Source organism: Pleurodeles waltl, chromosome 10 (genome assembly GCF_031143425.1).
Source record: "Pleurodeles waltl isolate 20211129_DDA chromosome 10, aPleWal1.hap1.20221129, whole genome shotgun sequence".
NCBI classification, from domain to species: Eukaryota; Metazoa; Chordata; class Amphibia; order Caudata; family Salamandridae; genus Pleurodeles; species Pleurodeles waltl.
The window spans coordinates 220,074,021-220,089,739 of NC_090449.1; the positions used below are offsets into that span (position 1 = coordinate 220,074,021).

Genomic DNA, 15,719 nt, shown 5'->3' on the forward strand with positions numbered 1-15,719 from the left:
ATACAGAAGTGCAATGTATACTCTGCTGATAAAAATGAAAAAAGATGAAATAAAAATACATATTTTTAAATGAGATGTTATGGATTTTAACTATAGTGAGCAAACATAAAAAAACCTCACCTACGGACGGGCTGCAAGACCCATGTTGTATACAATATCTCTTGCGAACGAGAGTGCATGCTTTGCATGCGCTGTCGCAGGCGAGATCTACAAAGAAGCATGGGATATGATATTGAATATTTGAGACAACTATGCTTCAAAAGAAATCCATGATTCAAGTATCAAAATGGGCTTTATCATTATGATGCAAAAAGTGAAAGGTTTTATGACGTGCAATATCAAAAGAGATATCATACACAATTTATTGTACAGCAAAGCAGTACTAACTTGTAACATACTCAGTATGATTTTACATTAAATATACCTACATCCAGCATGGACCTATATATTCTTTGTTAGCTGCACATAAGAAAGAGAAGTTGTTGACAATTTAGGTAGCAATGAAGGATTTACCCCTACCAGGGCAATTAGACAGTATTCATTTTGAGACATTAGGGGCCCCTAAGAAACTAGGATTATCAGTAAATTAGTAAATCTAGTCCAGATTATCCTAGATGGCCTGCTTTAGACGCCGGACCCACAGAGATACAACAGATCTGTTGGGAGTAGTAGCTCTGGTTGCCACCTCTAACTGAATTACAGGGCAACAACTTGTAATGAGCCCATAAATGGTTGAAGATTTTCTTTTCCTTCTTGGTCCATATAATCAGTAGCGGATGTCAGTTCATAATTAAGTGTCTTAATCATCCTTGTACTTGGAGTACGTAGAGCACACCAGACTGGGGTTTAAGTAGCTAGAAATAACCCACCTGACCACTGGTTGGTTTCTTGAAAAAGCTACTTTTGAATTAAAGGCTCTCGAAAGGATCTGATGAGCTCACTATAAGTTGATCTGTCTAAGGCTAAACATTCATGTAAGAAAGTACTGCAGAATCCATATGGATCTGATTTCAGTATTTCCTTTGCAATTCTACAAGACTGTTTTGTTGTTCCATATGTGGATTTAGAGCCTTCCGAAAACAGGCTGGAACTCAAGCCCTTGAACTATTTCTCTTGTGGCTGCTAGATTGTATCTGTGTGTTGTATTTTGTCTGTCATTGCTCTAGACTAATTACATGTTAAGTTTAAAAAAAGTCATGTTTCTGTATTTTCTAAATCAATTACTTATCCATCACTATAGCTTGGCTTTCTGTCTTCGATTTGAGGTGAGCATGCTTCCTGTCCGAGTGCACTGATACCAACTGCATGAGGCAAAATTATTTTTATATAAGTCATTGTGTACTCAGGGGTGGCTGAGACTTTTTCCTGAATTTCTAGGAGTAAACAACACTGTTGCACTGGTTTCCACCCCAGCAGTACGCCCAGATGTTTTTGTTTTTCTGATCACCCAGTTTTTTGATTTATTACAGGTGTTTCACCCACAGTATTCATATGGTAAATGGATTGCGCATGCTTACCGCCATTGTCTACCTTTTAAGATAAGGCTGCTGCGATACAACATGGGCTGTGCTCAGCCGGCCAAAAAGACATGCCCACTTTGCATGTTCTCTACCGGCTGTACAACACAGCCGGATAGAGAACATGCACAGGCTCCCATTGCCAGTCTGAGCAGCGAAGCAGGCCGCTCAGACCAATCAAGACGCTGCTTTCAGCAGCATCGTGACTGGCTGGGAGCCTGTGCAGCCGGGAAGAGAAAAAGGACAGAGGGGAGACAATTGCGTTTTATTATTATTATTTTTTAAACCCCACCCTCCTAACCCCCTGTCCCTTTGTGCTCAATACCACTCGCCACCCCTGTTTAGTGGCAGCCGCCACTGATGAAAGGAAGCAAAATCCCAAACTTATTTCCTGATAAATATTTTATTTGGTTTTCATGAGAATTGTACATGTTTTATTGATACATCCTTATCGCAAGGAGGATAATGATTCATGCCAAAACAAATATAGTTACTACACAATGACTTTTGAAATTTACTAAATGTGTTTGGGTGACCCCTCTAGGGGGTCACCAGTGATTACACAATGTTATCTATGGTATGTTCCATCTTCCAATGAATATTTGTAAATTACTGCATAGTATTTTGAAGTGTGTGCATAATAAATGCACTTCTCATTTATCTAAAGAAAAAGTACTGACTGGGCAATCATTTATTGAGTGTTATTATTGCGTGCCAGTGATTGGTGATTACTAGCTCACACCAACTTTCTTGAATAGGCCTTAGACTGCTCCGCCTTTCTACCCTGTGAGAGTCAAGTGCTACAATTGGGTGTTTGGTTCCCAATTATGGACAACTGAGGAACTATTATTTGTGCTGGCCACACAACTAATGGCCCAATTCCCAACAAACACTTACTGAGAAGTTTTTTCCAATTCAGGCCATGTTTTTTTGTTTTAAAAAAAATCTTAGCACATGCTGCTGCAGCAGCTGTATTGAGGTGAAGAGCCTTTGGAGTCATGCAAACACGCTTCAAATCAATGTGCAATGCCATTGACAATACCAAATCGCCATACTTTCAAACCCTGATCATTTTAGTCTTATCCACAACAACTTGAATGCAAATCAGTAACCTTCTCTCTCCACTAGAGTCCGCCATGGTAGGAATTTCCCTCTCAGCTAAAGAATTTCCCAGATAAGGTGGCTAAAATGTTTGCCGAGGAGAGTAAGCTCATAGAGCTGGGTTAAACTTCCAGGTACAGCCATAAGCGAATAGGGCTTTGGTATTAGGACATCATCTTCCAGACACGTTGTACATATTTTGTTAGTGTGCCAAACCTCTTCCTTGTACACTGTACAAGCTCGGGCAACAGACGTACTCTACAGCTATAACCCCAATAGTCTTAGAGGACATTATATTTGACATTGCCAACATAATTTAATACTGCACTAATATTTATCCACCTTTCACTAGAACCTGCTGGGTATATTTTTAAAAGGTACCGTTGTCTGGGAAAGAATTAGGGGCAGATCTAATTGTACAAAGTATGTACTGAGTGCTACATTTTCAAATTAAAAAAAATGATAATGTGATTGCCACTTCTGTGGCATGTCAGTGGCTTTGATCTTTTGTTATATGTAGTGCATTCGATGGAGTCTGTTTTTAAAAATAACACAGCCTCCCGAGTGGCGTCCACCCACTCTACACAAAGTGCTCACTTTACCTTTTTTGTTGCCCTGCACATTCTGCACACCCACAATACTTAGGCACAAGACACTAAGAGGGTCATTCTGACCCTGGCGGCCGGTGGCCGCCAGGGCCACCGACCACGGGAGCACCGCCAGCAGGCTGGCGGTGCTCCAACGAGTATTCTGACCGCGGCGGTTCAGCCGCGGTCAGAAGCGGAAAGTCAGCGGTCTCCCGCTGACTTTCCGCTGCTCGTTTGAATCCTCCATGGCTGCGGAGCGCGCTCCGCAGCCATGAGGATTCTGACCCCCCCTACCGCCATCCTGTTCATGGCGGGAAAGCCGCCATGAACAGGATGGCGGTAGGGGGGGTCGCGGGGCCCCTGGGGGCCCCTGCCGTGCCCATGCCAATGGCATGGGCACGGCAGGGGCCCCCGTAAGAGGGCCCCGCAAAGTATTTCAGTGTCTGCCTTGCAGACACTGAAATACGCGACGGGTGCCACTGCACCCGTCGCACCTTTCCACTCCGCCGGCTCGATTACGAGCCGGCATCCTCGTGGGAAGGTCGTTTTCCCCTGGGCTGGCGGGCGGTTTTTCAGCAACTGCCCGCCAGCCCAGGGGAAAACTCGTAATACCCGCCGCGGTCTTTTGACCGCGGCGCGGTATTTTGGAGGGCGGCATCCTGGCGGGCGGCCTCCGCCGCCCGCCAGGGTCATAATGAGGCCCTAAATCCGCCTGCAGTGCCACAAGAGCAGGTGGTGAAGATTGAACAGTCGGGCGTGGCCTCAAAGGATAACATAGAATACGCTTCCAGAACATGGGCAGTTCACCCATCAAGATCTTAGAAACCCAAATGTTTGCTAATGCAGGCTTTCGGAGAGTGATTTCAAAAAGAAAAGGCAAAAAACTCAGCAAATTGAAAAAAACAGATCAGTAAATTAGAAAGCTAGAAAAGCTCCTCAGCCATGACCCACAAAACTGCAATGAATTAAATTATTTCCAAGTTTCACAAAACATGGTAATACAAAGCCAAGGGAACAAATCAGTAAATTCTCTGACATGAAGGCACCTCACTAACCACTACCAATCTCTCCCAAAATGTTTCTGGGACATCACTAAGCTCAAAAACCTAATGCAATGGTTTCAGCTACCAGGGCATCCTCGGGTTCTGCCCAATGTAGCACAGGAGCAGTAAGTGGCAGAAATCACATGGTTCCTTCTAGTAACAACAAATAAAGTGCCTTCAGGCGTTTTTGAGCGACACAGCAATGATATTTCATATTATCAAATCCAACTACGTAGCAACTATGCAGAACATCAGACACCCACCCAGCTTGTGTCAAACAAACTCCTCCTTCATTCACCTCAGCATCGTTTTTCACAAACCTTGTCAACTCATCCACCAACACCAATTTCCAAAACTCATGAGGAGGTGGAGGAGGACAATAAATTGTTTTTGTTGTCCTCAGTATGCCTGAAGAAGAGCCTATGATATTTGAAACTGAGAAATTAAATTATATTTAATGACACAAGTACATCTTTACATCATCTCAGCTTCTCAAGTGTGAAAATATAGGTTTTAGTTCATTTTTCTCTGATGAAAAATGCAGACCCACATTTGTTTCTTGGGGCTAACCCAACAGTAAGGGATTTAGTTATAGAACAAACCAAGTTTTTGGAAGACTGGGGCATTAGTCTATTAACCAGTTATGATGGCAATACCTGCCCAGTTTGTGTTATATTGGGTGCAGAAGGCAGGGGTGTAGCTTTGTCTGTAAGATTTGGGATGGGGCTGGAGCTTCATGCAAGCATGCAATGTTAAAATACATTATGCGAGGCCAGTGCACATGAGAGGGCTAAAGAGGCAGTGGAAAGGAAGACATATGTAGATTTTAGGGGTACTAAGTGAGAGAAAACAATGTTTTGTATACTAAACAACATTTTCGAAGACTTTCAAAGTAGAGAGGGAGAGAGTGTTTGCATGTTTTTGTCTGTGTGTGTAAAACTTCCTGGTGAAATCTGGCAGACACCTCACCATACCCAACCGAAAGAAACTGTAAACACATCTATTTATCAGAAAGTACACCCCAAGCACCCCCCTGAAGCTATGCCCCTGGCAAAAGGTCTTGGTAATAAACCATGCTTTGCTCACATTAAAAATTATTCTTAACATGTGGTATCATATCTGCTAGTTAAATCACAGTAACATACATGACAACTGGGGAGCTTGCAACAGCCCTATGCCAGAATCCCATCAGTGATTTGGCATCTTCTCAAACACTATGTTCCGGTCAAATGGCGCCAGGATGCTTGTTTCCGGTCCAGGGAGGACCTGGCCTGGCCTGGCAGTTCGGGCTGAACTGTTCCCATGGGGAACAGGGTAAAGACTGATCTGCATGTGGCTCGGTCCAAACTGGGGTGGCATGGTGAGCAAAAGAACAATGGAATAACCCAGATCCGTGAATGGGGTGAGTGAGTGAAACGTTTCAGCACTCTGTCCATCATCCTTTTGTGTTGCCGAACAGCGGCTCACCACTCCACTTTAACAAATCTAGTGCTACGTCTCACAAGAAGGGAATTCTCTCCCTCTGCTGCAAGGTGGATTAGGTATAATTCTTGAAGCCCCAGGGGTTTCCTCACAAAGTTTGACGTGATCTTTTTTCAGGACACATGGGTCTTAGAAACCACTCATACTACACTTTTTTACGCAAAAGTAAAGATTTAACAAGAGGAGAGCATCCGTGGTCCATCAATTTGTATATTAAACTGTTTTTATTTGATAGTTCAACCAATTCATGCTACCCTTTTGATATTGTACTCCTGATTACAGGGGAGTAAAAAGTGGGCTCCTCACCTTTCTTATTATTAACGTATATTCTAATCGGGGTTATGGTTTTAAAGGTCAGCTTGTGAAAGCCTTAAAAGGTTGATCAAGTTAGAAATGGACAATGGAAATATCACCTTTATTTTTAACAGGTGATTTTAATCATAATTTAACCATCCTCAAGTCTGGACAGCATGACGTTTCTTGTCCAAAATAGATTTTGGTTACTTGCACTAAGAAAACAAAGTAATTTTAATGGTTAACCTCCTAAATAGTATAGGCATGAGAGAGTTTAAAATAAGATTTCCATTGGCCACACCAACTTGAGAAGCTCCAGAAAAGGCTGTTTTAGATAACTCCACTGAGGATTTCTCTATATTACATAGAGCTGAGGGCAATCACTTTCTGCAGACGTATCACATAATCAATTTGCATGTGGAGGCCTGCAGAGCAATTAGAACTCTTTCTAGGGCTTCAGCAGCAGAAACATGTTAGGGGGCTGACAAAATCATGCATTTGTCAAATTGACTGGAAATCTGATCCAACAACTGAGAAGCCTGGACCCAGGCTTACCCAAACTACTATAGCACTGGACAACATTAACAATTGAGAAACCTTACATGGCTTGCTGATTATGTTCTCTCCCCCCATCTTCAGGAACTGCCCCATCATTACCAAACCATTGTTAAGATCTTGCAGGGAAACCATTTTCCAAATACTTTATAAACTAAGATGAGAGAATTTAACAGAGCAAATAGATTGGTCAGTCAACAACCAGATGTAACAAATAGAATTTGGGTATTGCGATGAAGCAGTAAGCCCTTTATTTGGGAAGCTAACCAAAAATACAACAATTCTCTGTTTAATTTTTTTTTTTAAATCTGTGTTTTATCCAGGTGGCTGGTTGACACCTGTTCGGTATAAGTCAATAAGGACGCTCAATGAAGGACCACACGCCAATTATGAATACAATTTAGCTTTACTATAATTTCAGGTAAATGCAGGCATTTAGCACATTAACAACAGTGGAATAAGAATAGCAATGAAAAGCATATTTTCATATATATATGTACACTATAGATAATATCTATATATACGAATGAGCAAAGAGTTCATTGACAGAGTAAGAATAGCAAAAAGCATCTATATACATATGTATATATATATAAGTACACTACAAAGAGCATCTATGTATATATCTGAGTAAAGAGTTCATTGACAGATATAAACTTGGAATAACTGTATACCAACATGTGATACACTATGATGTTCAAGGAGCAGAATATTAACGAGTTGAATACTTCAGATAAGCTTTGATTTACTGCACACTAAAATGCACATTTCAATTACTGTGGCAGACTCACACTACGATGTTCAGTAAGGCAGGAAAAAAACTATAAACGAGCTGAATTTCTCAGATTATAAACACAGTGCAAGTATAATAATCAATCATAATAATAGAGCTGAGAAACAAAAAGCCTTTCATCCCTGGGTGGAACTTAACTTAGTCCACGAATGCTGGGAAGCCCTCTAACGCCCGCTTGGACCTCTCTCCCCCTCGAGCGTCACGGTCTTGGAACAGAAAAACAAGGAGGCAGCTCTGGGTCTGAAGATGACAGTTTCATAACTCCATCTGCGAACTTCAAAATTCCCTCACCCACCTTTCAGTGTTTAAATAACCTGAAGCTTGGATTCTACCCCCTTCCAGTATTTTCTAGCTATTTTATCAGTATATGTCTCTTGGTTGCCTTGCCATTCCCTGGCCATTGTTTTCATTCCATCTTTTACTGTGGTCTCATTCTCAAGGTTGAGACTGACTCTCCTTTACAGCCTGTTTCTCACACATGCAGCTGCAAATAAGTTTATCTACGGAATGTCAAAAGAAAACAAGTTTGAAAGCGAACATCGTGAATTTCTTCCATGTTGTTCTGGTTTCAGCAGGCATCACGCTCATCTACACTGTTCAAGCTAATTAACCCTTCATGTTACAATGTCTTCCACACTTTTCCCTACTACTACACTGATCAATCTGAAAAAATGCAGCTTTAGTGTAAACTGCAGATATGGGGGATGAGCCCCATTTTATTGTGAGTTATCTGCCAGCGATATGATAATACATGGATTCAGGTTAAGATCAGTAGAACGCTATCACTCTAGCCTGCAAAATTTACCAAAAGAAGATGAAAGCAGGGGTGCTGCTGGCCCCATGGACCTTTACTTATAATAGGGTGTGACTTGGGCAAGGTACTGACTGATACACTGATTTACTAAACTAGAACCTAAAGTTGTGTTGTTAACATTCACGTGGCACACATTATTCACAGCTTTACCAGGTCCTTCACAAGTAATCAAAAGCTTTTCTTTCACACGTGTTTGGAATCTAAACATGTCTCATATTACCATGAAGAAATTATTGGTTAAGTATCTGTGATCCTGAGATCTCAATGTAGCCAAGTTTTCCCTTCAGAAACATGCACATTTCTTAGGAACTCCTATTTAGGAAATAAGTTGCAAAAATATCTTCCTGACGCTATATTGTTGTACTGAAAAATAAGCTATCTTCAGCTAAAGATGGGCCTGTTGGAAGTGTACCAATGTATGAGAGGAGGCTCTGTAGTTATAAGCTGAAGTCTGTGGTACATGTTCTGCTGCATCCCACCTTTATGCAATACACAACTATTACACGGGTTTGTAAAAGATATAGTATTAGTCAACAATATGCTAACAACTTAGAGAATTCAACGAATACTGATAATGTTTACAGTTTTAAAAGGATCAATCAGTTTTCAGCTTTAGCCTAAGACGAGGAATAATGTACTGAGAGAAAGGTGTCTCATTAAGAGTTAATTCATTGAATAAAGAGCCAGACAGGCCTTTTATTCCATCAGTGGCATTTCCCCAGTGGTCTGTGTGAGAAAGTAGCCTCTTTCTAGCCTTGTTACCCCCATTTTTGGCCTGTTTGTGAGTATATGTCAGGGTGTTTTCACTGTCTCACTGGGATCCTGCTAGCCAAAGAGAAAACCCTATGTTGTCAGTATGTTTGTTATGTGTCACTGGGACCCTGCTAGCCAGGACCCCAGTGCTCATAAGTTTGTGGCCTATATGTATGTGTTCCCTGTGTGATGCCTAACTGTCTCACAGAGGCTCTGCTAACCAGAACCTCAGTGGTTATGCTCTCTCTTTACAAATTGTCACTAACAGGCTAGTGACCAATTTCACCAATCCACATTGGCATACTGGAACACCCGTATAATTCCCTAGTATATGGTACTGAGGTACCCAGGGTATTGGAGTTACAGGAGATCCCTATGGGCTGCAGCATTTCTTTTGCCACCCATAGGGAGCTCTGACAATTCTTACACAGGCCTGCCACTGCAGCCTGGGTGAAATAACGTCCACGTTATTTCATAGCCATTTACCACTGCACTTAAGTAACTTATAAGTCACCTATATGTCTAACTTCACCTGGTGAAGGTTGGGTGCTAAGTTACTTACTGTGCGGGCACCCTGGCACTAGCCAAGGTGCCCCCACATCGTTCAGGGCAAATTCCCCGGACTTTGTGAGTGCGGGGACACCATTTTACGCGTGCACTATACATAGGTGACTACCTATGTATAGCGTCACAATGGTAACTCCGAACATGGCCATGTAACATGTCTAAGATCATGGAATTTTCACCCCAATGCCATTCTGGCACTGGGGAGACAATTCCATGATCCCCTGAGTCTCTAGCACAGACCCGGGTACTGCCAAACTGCCTTTCCCTGGGTTTCACTGCAGCTGCTTCTGCTGCCAACCCCTCAGACAGGTTTCTGCCCTCCTGGGGTCCAGCCAGGCCTGGCCCAGGAAGGCAGAACAAAGGTCTTCCTCAGAGAGAGGGTGTTGCACCCTCTACCTTTGGAAAAAGGTGTCAGGGCTGGGGAGGAGTAGCCTCCCCCAGCCTCTGGAAATGCTTTGATGGGCACAGATGGTGCCCATCTCTGCATAAGCCAGTCTACACCGGTTCAGGGATCCCCCAGCCCTGCTCTGGCGCAAAACTGGACAAAGCAAAGGGGAGTGACCACTCCCCTGACCTGCACCTCCCAGGGGAGGTGCCCAGAGCTCCTCCAGTGTGCTCCAGACCTCTGCCATCTTGGAAACAGAGGTGCTGCTGGCACACTGGACTGCTCTGAGTGGCCAGTGCCAGCAGGTGACGTCAGAGACTCCTCCTGATAGGCTCTTACCTGTGTTTCTAGCCTATCCTCTTTCCTAGGTAGCCAAACCTCCTTTCCTGGCTATTTAGGGTCTCTGCTTTGAGGAATTCTTCAGATAACGAATGCAAGTGCTCATCAGAGTTCCTATGCATTTCTCTCTTCACCTTCTGCCAAAGGATCGACCGCTGACTGCTCAGGACGCCTGCAAAACCGCAACAAAGTAGCAAAGACCTGCAACCTTGTATCGCTGATCCTGCCGCCTTCTCGACTGATTCCTGGTGGTGCATGCTCTGGGGGTAGCCTGCCTCCTCTCTGCATCAAGAGCTCTGAAGAAATCTCCCGTGGGTCGACGGAATCTTCCCCCTGCAACCGCAGGCAACAAAAGACTGCATCACTGGTCCTCTGGGTCCCCTCTCAGCACGATGAGCATGGTCCCTGGAACTCAGCAACTCTGTCCAAATGACTCCCACAGTCCAGTGACTCTTCAGTCCAAGTTTTGTGGAGGTAAGTCCTTGCTTCCCCACGCTAGACTGCATTGCTGGGTACCGCGTGATTTGCAGCTGCTCCGGCTCCTGTGCACTCTTCCAGGATTTCCTTTGTGCACAGCCAAGCCTGGGTCCCTGACACTCTAACCTGCAGTGCACAACCTCCTGAGTTGTCCTCCGGCGTCGTGGGACTCCCTTTTGTGTCTTCGGGTGAGCTCCGGTTCACTCCTCTTCCAAGTGCCTGTTCCGGTACTTCTGCGGGTGCTGCCTGCTTCTGTGAGGGCTCCCTGACTTGCTGGGCGCCCCCTCGGTCTCCTCATCCAAGTGGCGACATCCTGGTCCCTCCTGGGCCACAGCAGCACCCAAAAACCCTAACCGCGACCCTTGCAGCTAGCAAGGCTTGTTTGCGGTCTCTCTGCAAGCTTCTACACGACGTGGGACATCCATCCTCCAAAGGGGAAGTTTCTAGCCCTCTTCGTTCTTGCAGAATCCACAGCTTCTACCATCCGGGGGCAGCTCCTTTGCACCCTCAGCTGGCATTTCCTGGGTATCTGCCCACTCTCAACTTTGTCCCGACTCTTGGACTTGGTCCCCTTGTTCCACAGGTACTCTCGTCTGGAAATCCACTTTTGTTGCGTTGCTGGTGTTGGTCTTCCTTGCAGAACTCCCCTATCACGACTTCTGTGCTCTCTGGGGAATATAGGTGCACTTTACACCTACTTTTCAGGGTCTTGGGGTGGGCTATTTTTCTAACCCTCACTGTTTTCTTACAGTCCCAGCGACCCTCTACAAGCTCACATATGTTTGGGGGTCCATTCGTGATTCGCATTCCACTTTTGGGGTATATGGTTTGTGTTGCCCCTATACCTATGTGCTCCTATTGTAATCTACTGTAACTTTACATTGCTTGCATTACTTCCTTTTGCTATTACAGCATATTTTTGGTATTGTGTACATATATCTTGTGTATATTTGGCATCCTCATATTGAGGGTGCTCACTGAGATACTTTTGGCATATTGTCATAAAAATAAAGTACCTTTATTTTTAGTATTTCTGTGTATTGTGTTTTCTTATGATATTGTGCATATGACACCAGTGGTATAGTAGGAGCTTTGCATGTCACCTAGTTCAGCCTAAGCTGCTCTGCTATAGCTACCTTCTATCAGCCTAAGCTGCTAGAAACGCCTCTTCTACACTAATAAGGGATAACTGGACCTGGCACAGAGTGTAAGTACCCCTTGGTACCCACTACAAGCCAGGCCAGCCTCCTACAGTCTGGAGCCCTTGATGGGCGTTTTTGAAAGCTCATTGCGTTCCTCGTGCCTCTGTCACTTACCCGTTCTCAGGTACGCAGGCACTGGGAGGCTTCGAGAGAGAGAGAAGGAGAAGAAGGTGGGGGGGGTAGAGGGAAAGCAATCAGAGAGGGAGGAGAGAAGGTGAGAAAGAGAATGGATGGATGGAAAGAAACATATTGCAGGAGCTGCGCTGGTTTGAGCATTTTTGCCAGGGCTGCTTTTGGTTGCCTAGTCCAGCTAATATATTTGAGCCGTGCTAGTGCTCTCTAATGACTAACTATATTTATACATTCTGTTTTGAGACAAGGAGATTACAAGAGGGTGTAAAGGGGTTAAAATGCAGTAATTGCTGATGCTTCTTTTGTAATATAAATGTTGGTATACTATTCTGGAAACTTGAGCTATGCACAATAGTCACAGTGTTTATTATATGCAATGTAATTTTATCTTGTTCTTAGGTATCGACATTGTTTTATTATATATTCAATTTATAGAATTATCTAGATTTCAGCTGACTTGAGCAAACATACTGGGAGCCATCAAATCACCCATTGTGAATTTTTCATTCTATCACTATAGTAACACTACTGATTATGTAAGGGTGGAATAACACTTTAGTATGAAATGGAAGAGAAGTGTCACCATATAAATACTGCTGTGTTTCATTTTTTTAAAGTTCTGATTCTTGAACATAATGTCCCTTCATCAGAGGGTTTTGTAAGTGAATTTATGTTATGTTTAAACAATTATTTTTGTAGAAGAACTTGCTAAAATTAGGATACCTCGAAATTAATGGCCTGTTCATTACACTACAGTAATTTGATGACCCAGACGCTCCCTCTTCCATTAATACCTGAGTATACCACAAACTCAGAGATACTACAAAGACAACCTTCTCCTCAGTTCCAGACAAGCCGGCCAATTGTAACCCTTTGCAAGACATGATAGTCTCAACCAGCTTTAGAGAGTGTGGCCCTCATTACGACTGCGGTGGTCTTTTCCGAAGACCGCCGCAACTGTGGCCACCGGAAGCCCCCCCATATTACACCTGCAACCAGATATCTACACCGCCAGAGGTCGGATATCCGGTGGCATTACCAATGGCGGTGCTTAGGCGGTTCCACTGCTGGCACTGCCACACCCAAAAAAGACTGCCCACAGAACTACAACCTGTAATTCTGTGTGGCGGTCTTCTTGTGGCGGGGCACTGCCAGCGGTGGGAGCACCGGGTCGCATCACCTCACGGAGGAGCACCTCTTCAGAAGAGGTATGCGTTGTCTGCAAGGAGAGGGGGTGGGGGTGATGGGTGTGTATGCGTGTCATGAATGTGGAGGGGAGGGAGGGGGAGTGTTTGTGTGTGCGTGCGTGTGTGTCTGTGTGTAAATGTGGTGATGGTGATGTGTGTGGTGAATGTGTATGGTGGGTCGGGGTGCATGTGTGTATGCATGTGGGTGGGGGTGTGTGCATGGGTGAATGAGTAAGGAGGAAGAGGGTGAGTGAGTGCGTGTGTGCAGGGGCGAGTATGTTCGTATGTGTTTATGGTGTGTGTGTGTGTGTTCACGCGTGCAGTGAGGTATGATTGGGGGTTGGGTGTGGTTGTGTGAAGATGAGGGAGGGAGGGGTGGGGGGATGGAGAGTGTATTCATGCATGTATGATGTGTATGGGTATGTGTGTGTATCCATGGGGGTGAATGTTGTGAGTGCGTGTGTGAGTGGGGGGGTGTCTGTGTGTGATTGTGTGTGTGGGTGCATGCGTGCATGTGTGCAGAGGTGTTTGGGGGGTATACCTGAGACAGGAATGCAAGTTCCTGTCGTAGGAATATCTTTCCGCCAGCATTTTCGTGGAGGTGAGACTGCCAGTGAAATGCTGGTGGTGTCCCGAGTCAAAATAACCTCGCCGGTTATTCGTCTCCCGCTGGGCTGGAGGTGGAAACCTCCAGCCCTGTGGGCCGTGGTAAAACAGTGGAACGGGCTGGGAAGCGGCAGTTTGGCAGTGGCCAAACCTCCATGGTCGTAATATGGGGGTCTTCACACCCAGTTCTAAGTCAGTGAGACCGTTACCACGGCCCTAAGGGTCCATTAATTATAGACACAAAGGTATTTGTTACACATGGTAGTTTGTTTCTAATACACAACTGTACAGCTAAACAAAATAGACCAAAATATTAACCCTTGGTGTCACTGCTGTGCTCACCAGTTGCAGATTTTATCCACTTAGCCTGGAACTGTTCCACTATACATGACTTCTGGAAATCCACCTTTGACTTCACTGGCAATATCACTAGTAACCATACCCACTACAGATAATAAAGCTAACTGCCATGCTACTAATCCTTGATAAGTCTTTGTCAAACGGTTAAAATCTAGCTAAAGAATGCAGAATACTGTGATGAGCTGCCTGATAAATTCTCACACACATTACTAATCAATAGTATACCGAAAGATTTATAAGACACACTAAGCATGTGCTTAGATAACAGCTCGAATACTGCCCCTTGACCTCGTCAACTATATGTGAGAGTAACTGCGGAAACATATAACTGCATCACCAGATAGGATACTGATAACTCTTAATTAACATATTATGGACGATCTCCTCGTACTTAGCCCTTAAGATTATTATTACCTTTAAAACTCTATAACCTGGTGTATGCATTTGATGGACCTTACTTGACCTGATAAATTATACTGCCACCACTGATTGGGGGCTCTTTTTTATTGTACGCCAAATATGCTATGTTTACCCTCAAGTTATAAATTGTCTTGAAATGTTACAACACTTCTGAAAACTTAAACTATAATAAAGTTAAAGAATGTATTTGTTGTCAGAGTATTTAATCTTAACTCTCTCATAAAGTTATTTCAGAGAATGTAGGGGCGTTTGTAATGAAACATTAACACCTAGTCAGAGTAAATAGCTGATGTGCATTGGCTTTAACCATGTGCGACATGGGTTCAGTGCAGAGCCAGACCATCAGTAAACTCTCTACGCAGTCTGAAAAACTACACATGTTTTTTTAATATGCACGGGAAGGGTTGAACACGAAGTTTCAGACTGGGCTTTGGCAAGGTGTCCACCCACCCAATCTTTTAGATTGGGCACAGAGCTTGGCCTTGGACCAGGCTCTGCATCCAGTGTCTGTGTAGACATGACCAGCTTTGGCCATGCAAAGGATTTGGGCACAGGATCTAGCCTTGCTCCATGCCTTATGCTCAACCATGTTTACTCATATTTCTCTAAATGCCCTTCACTGAGCCTCCATGAACACATAACCAACCGAGCAAAGCCTTCTGGAGTTGAAGGCAGAGGCTAGCCTAATTCTGCGGATTGTCCTTATTTCCTGTTGTTTTCACAAATTGCATTTCCAGATGTAGACCTGAGTGAATATCCATAATCTGTGAATACATGAAGGATTTGCAGTGGACATAATCACAAAATGATAGCCATAGGAATGCAGAAACCCAGGGGCCTCTATGTCACTTTTGCATCAATAACTACAAGGTTGTTTTTTTGAGGGGGGTTCAAATTTGACTTTGGCTCAGGGGATGCTTCCATTGCCTGATATCCACGACCCATAATTCCCAGGGTCTGGGACTGTGGAGCCAAAATAGTGCTGTGAATCTGCACCCGCAGCTAGCTCCCAGACCTTTCAAATCAAGGTTTGATTTGCAAACCCTCCCTCGCCACATCCTCCCTGGGTCTGATGAGGTACAATTTTTTATGTGATTTTTAATGT

The 15,719-nt window shown here is 44.1% G+C and overlaps 1 protein-coding gene across 1 annotated transcript in view; it reads right to left on the reverse strand.

Moving 5' to 3' along the window:
* Positions 1-15,719, reverse strand: part of LOC138261344 (multidrug resistance-associated protein 1-like) — a 616,610-nt gene that overhangs the window by 218,191 nt on the left and 382,700 nt on the right. The gene's annotated exons all lie outside the window — the stretch shown is intronic.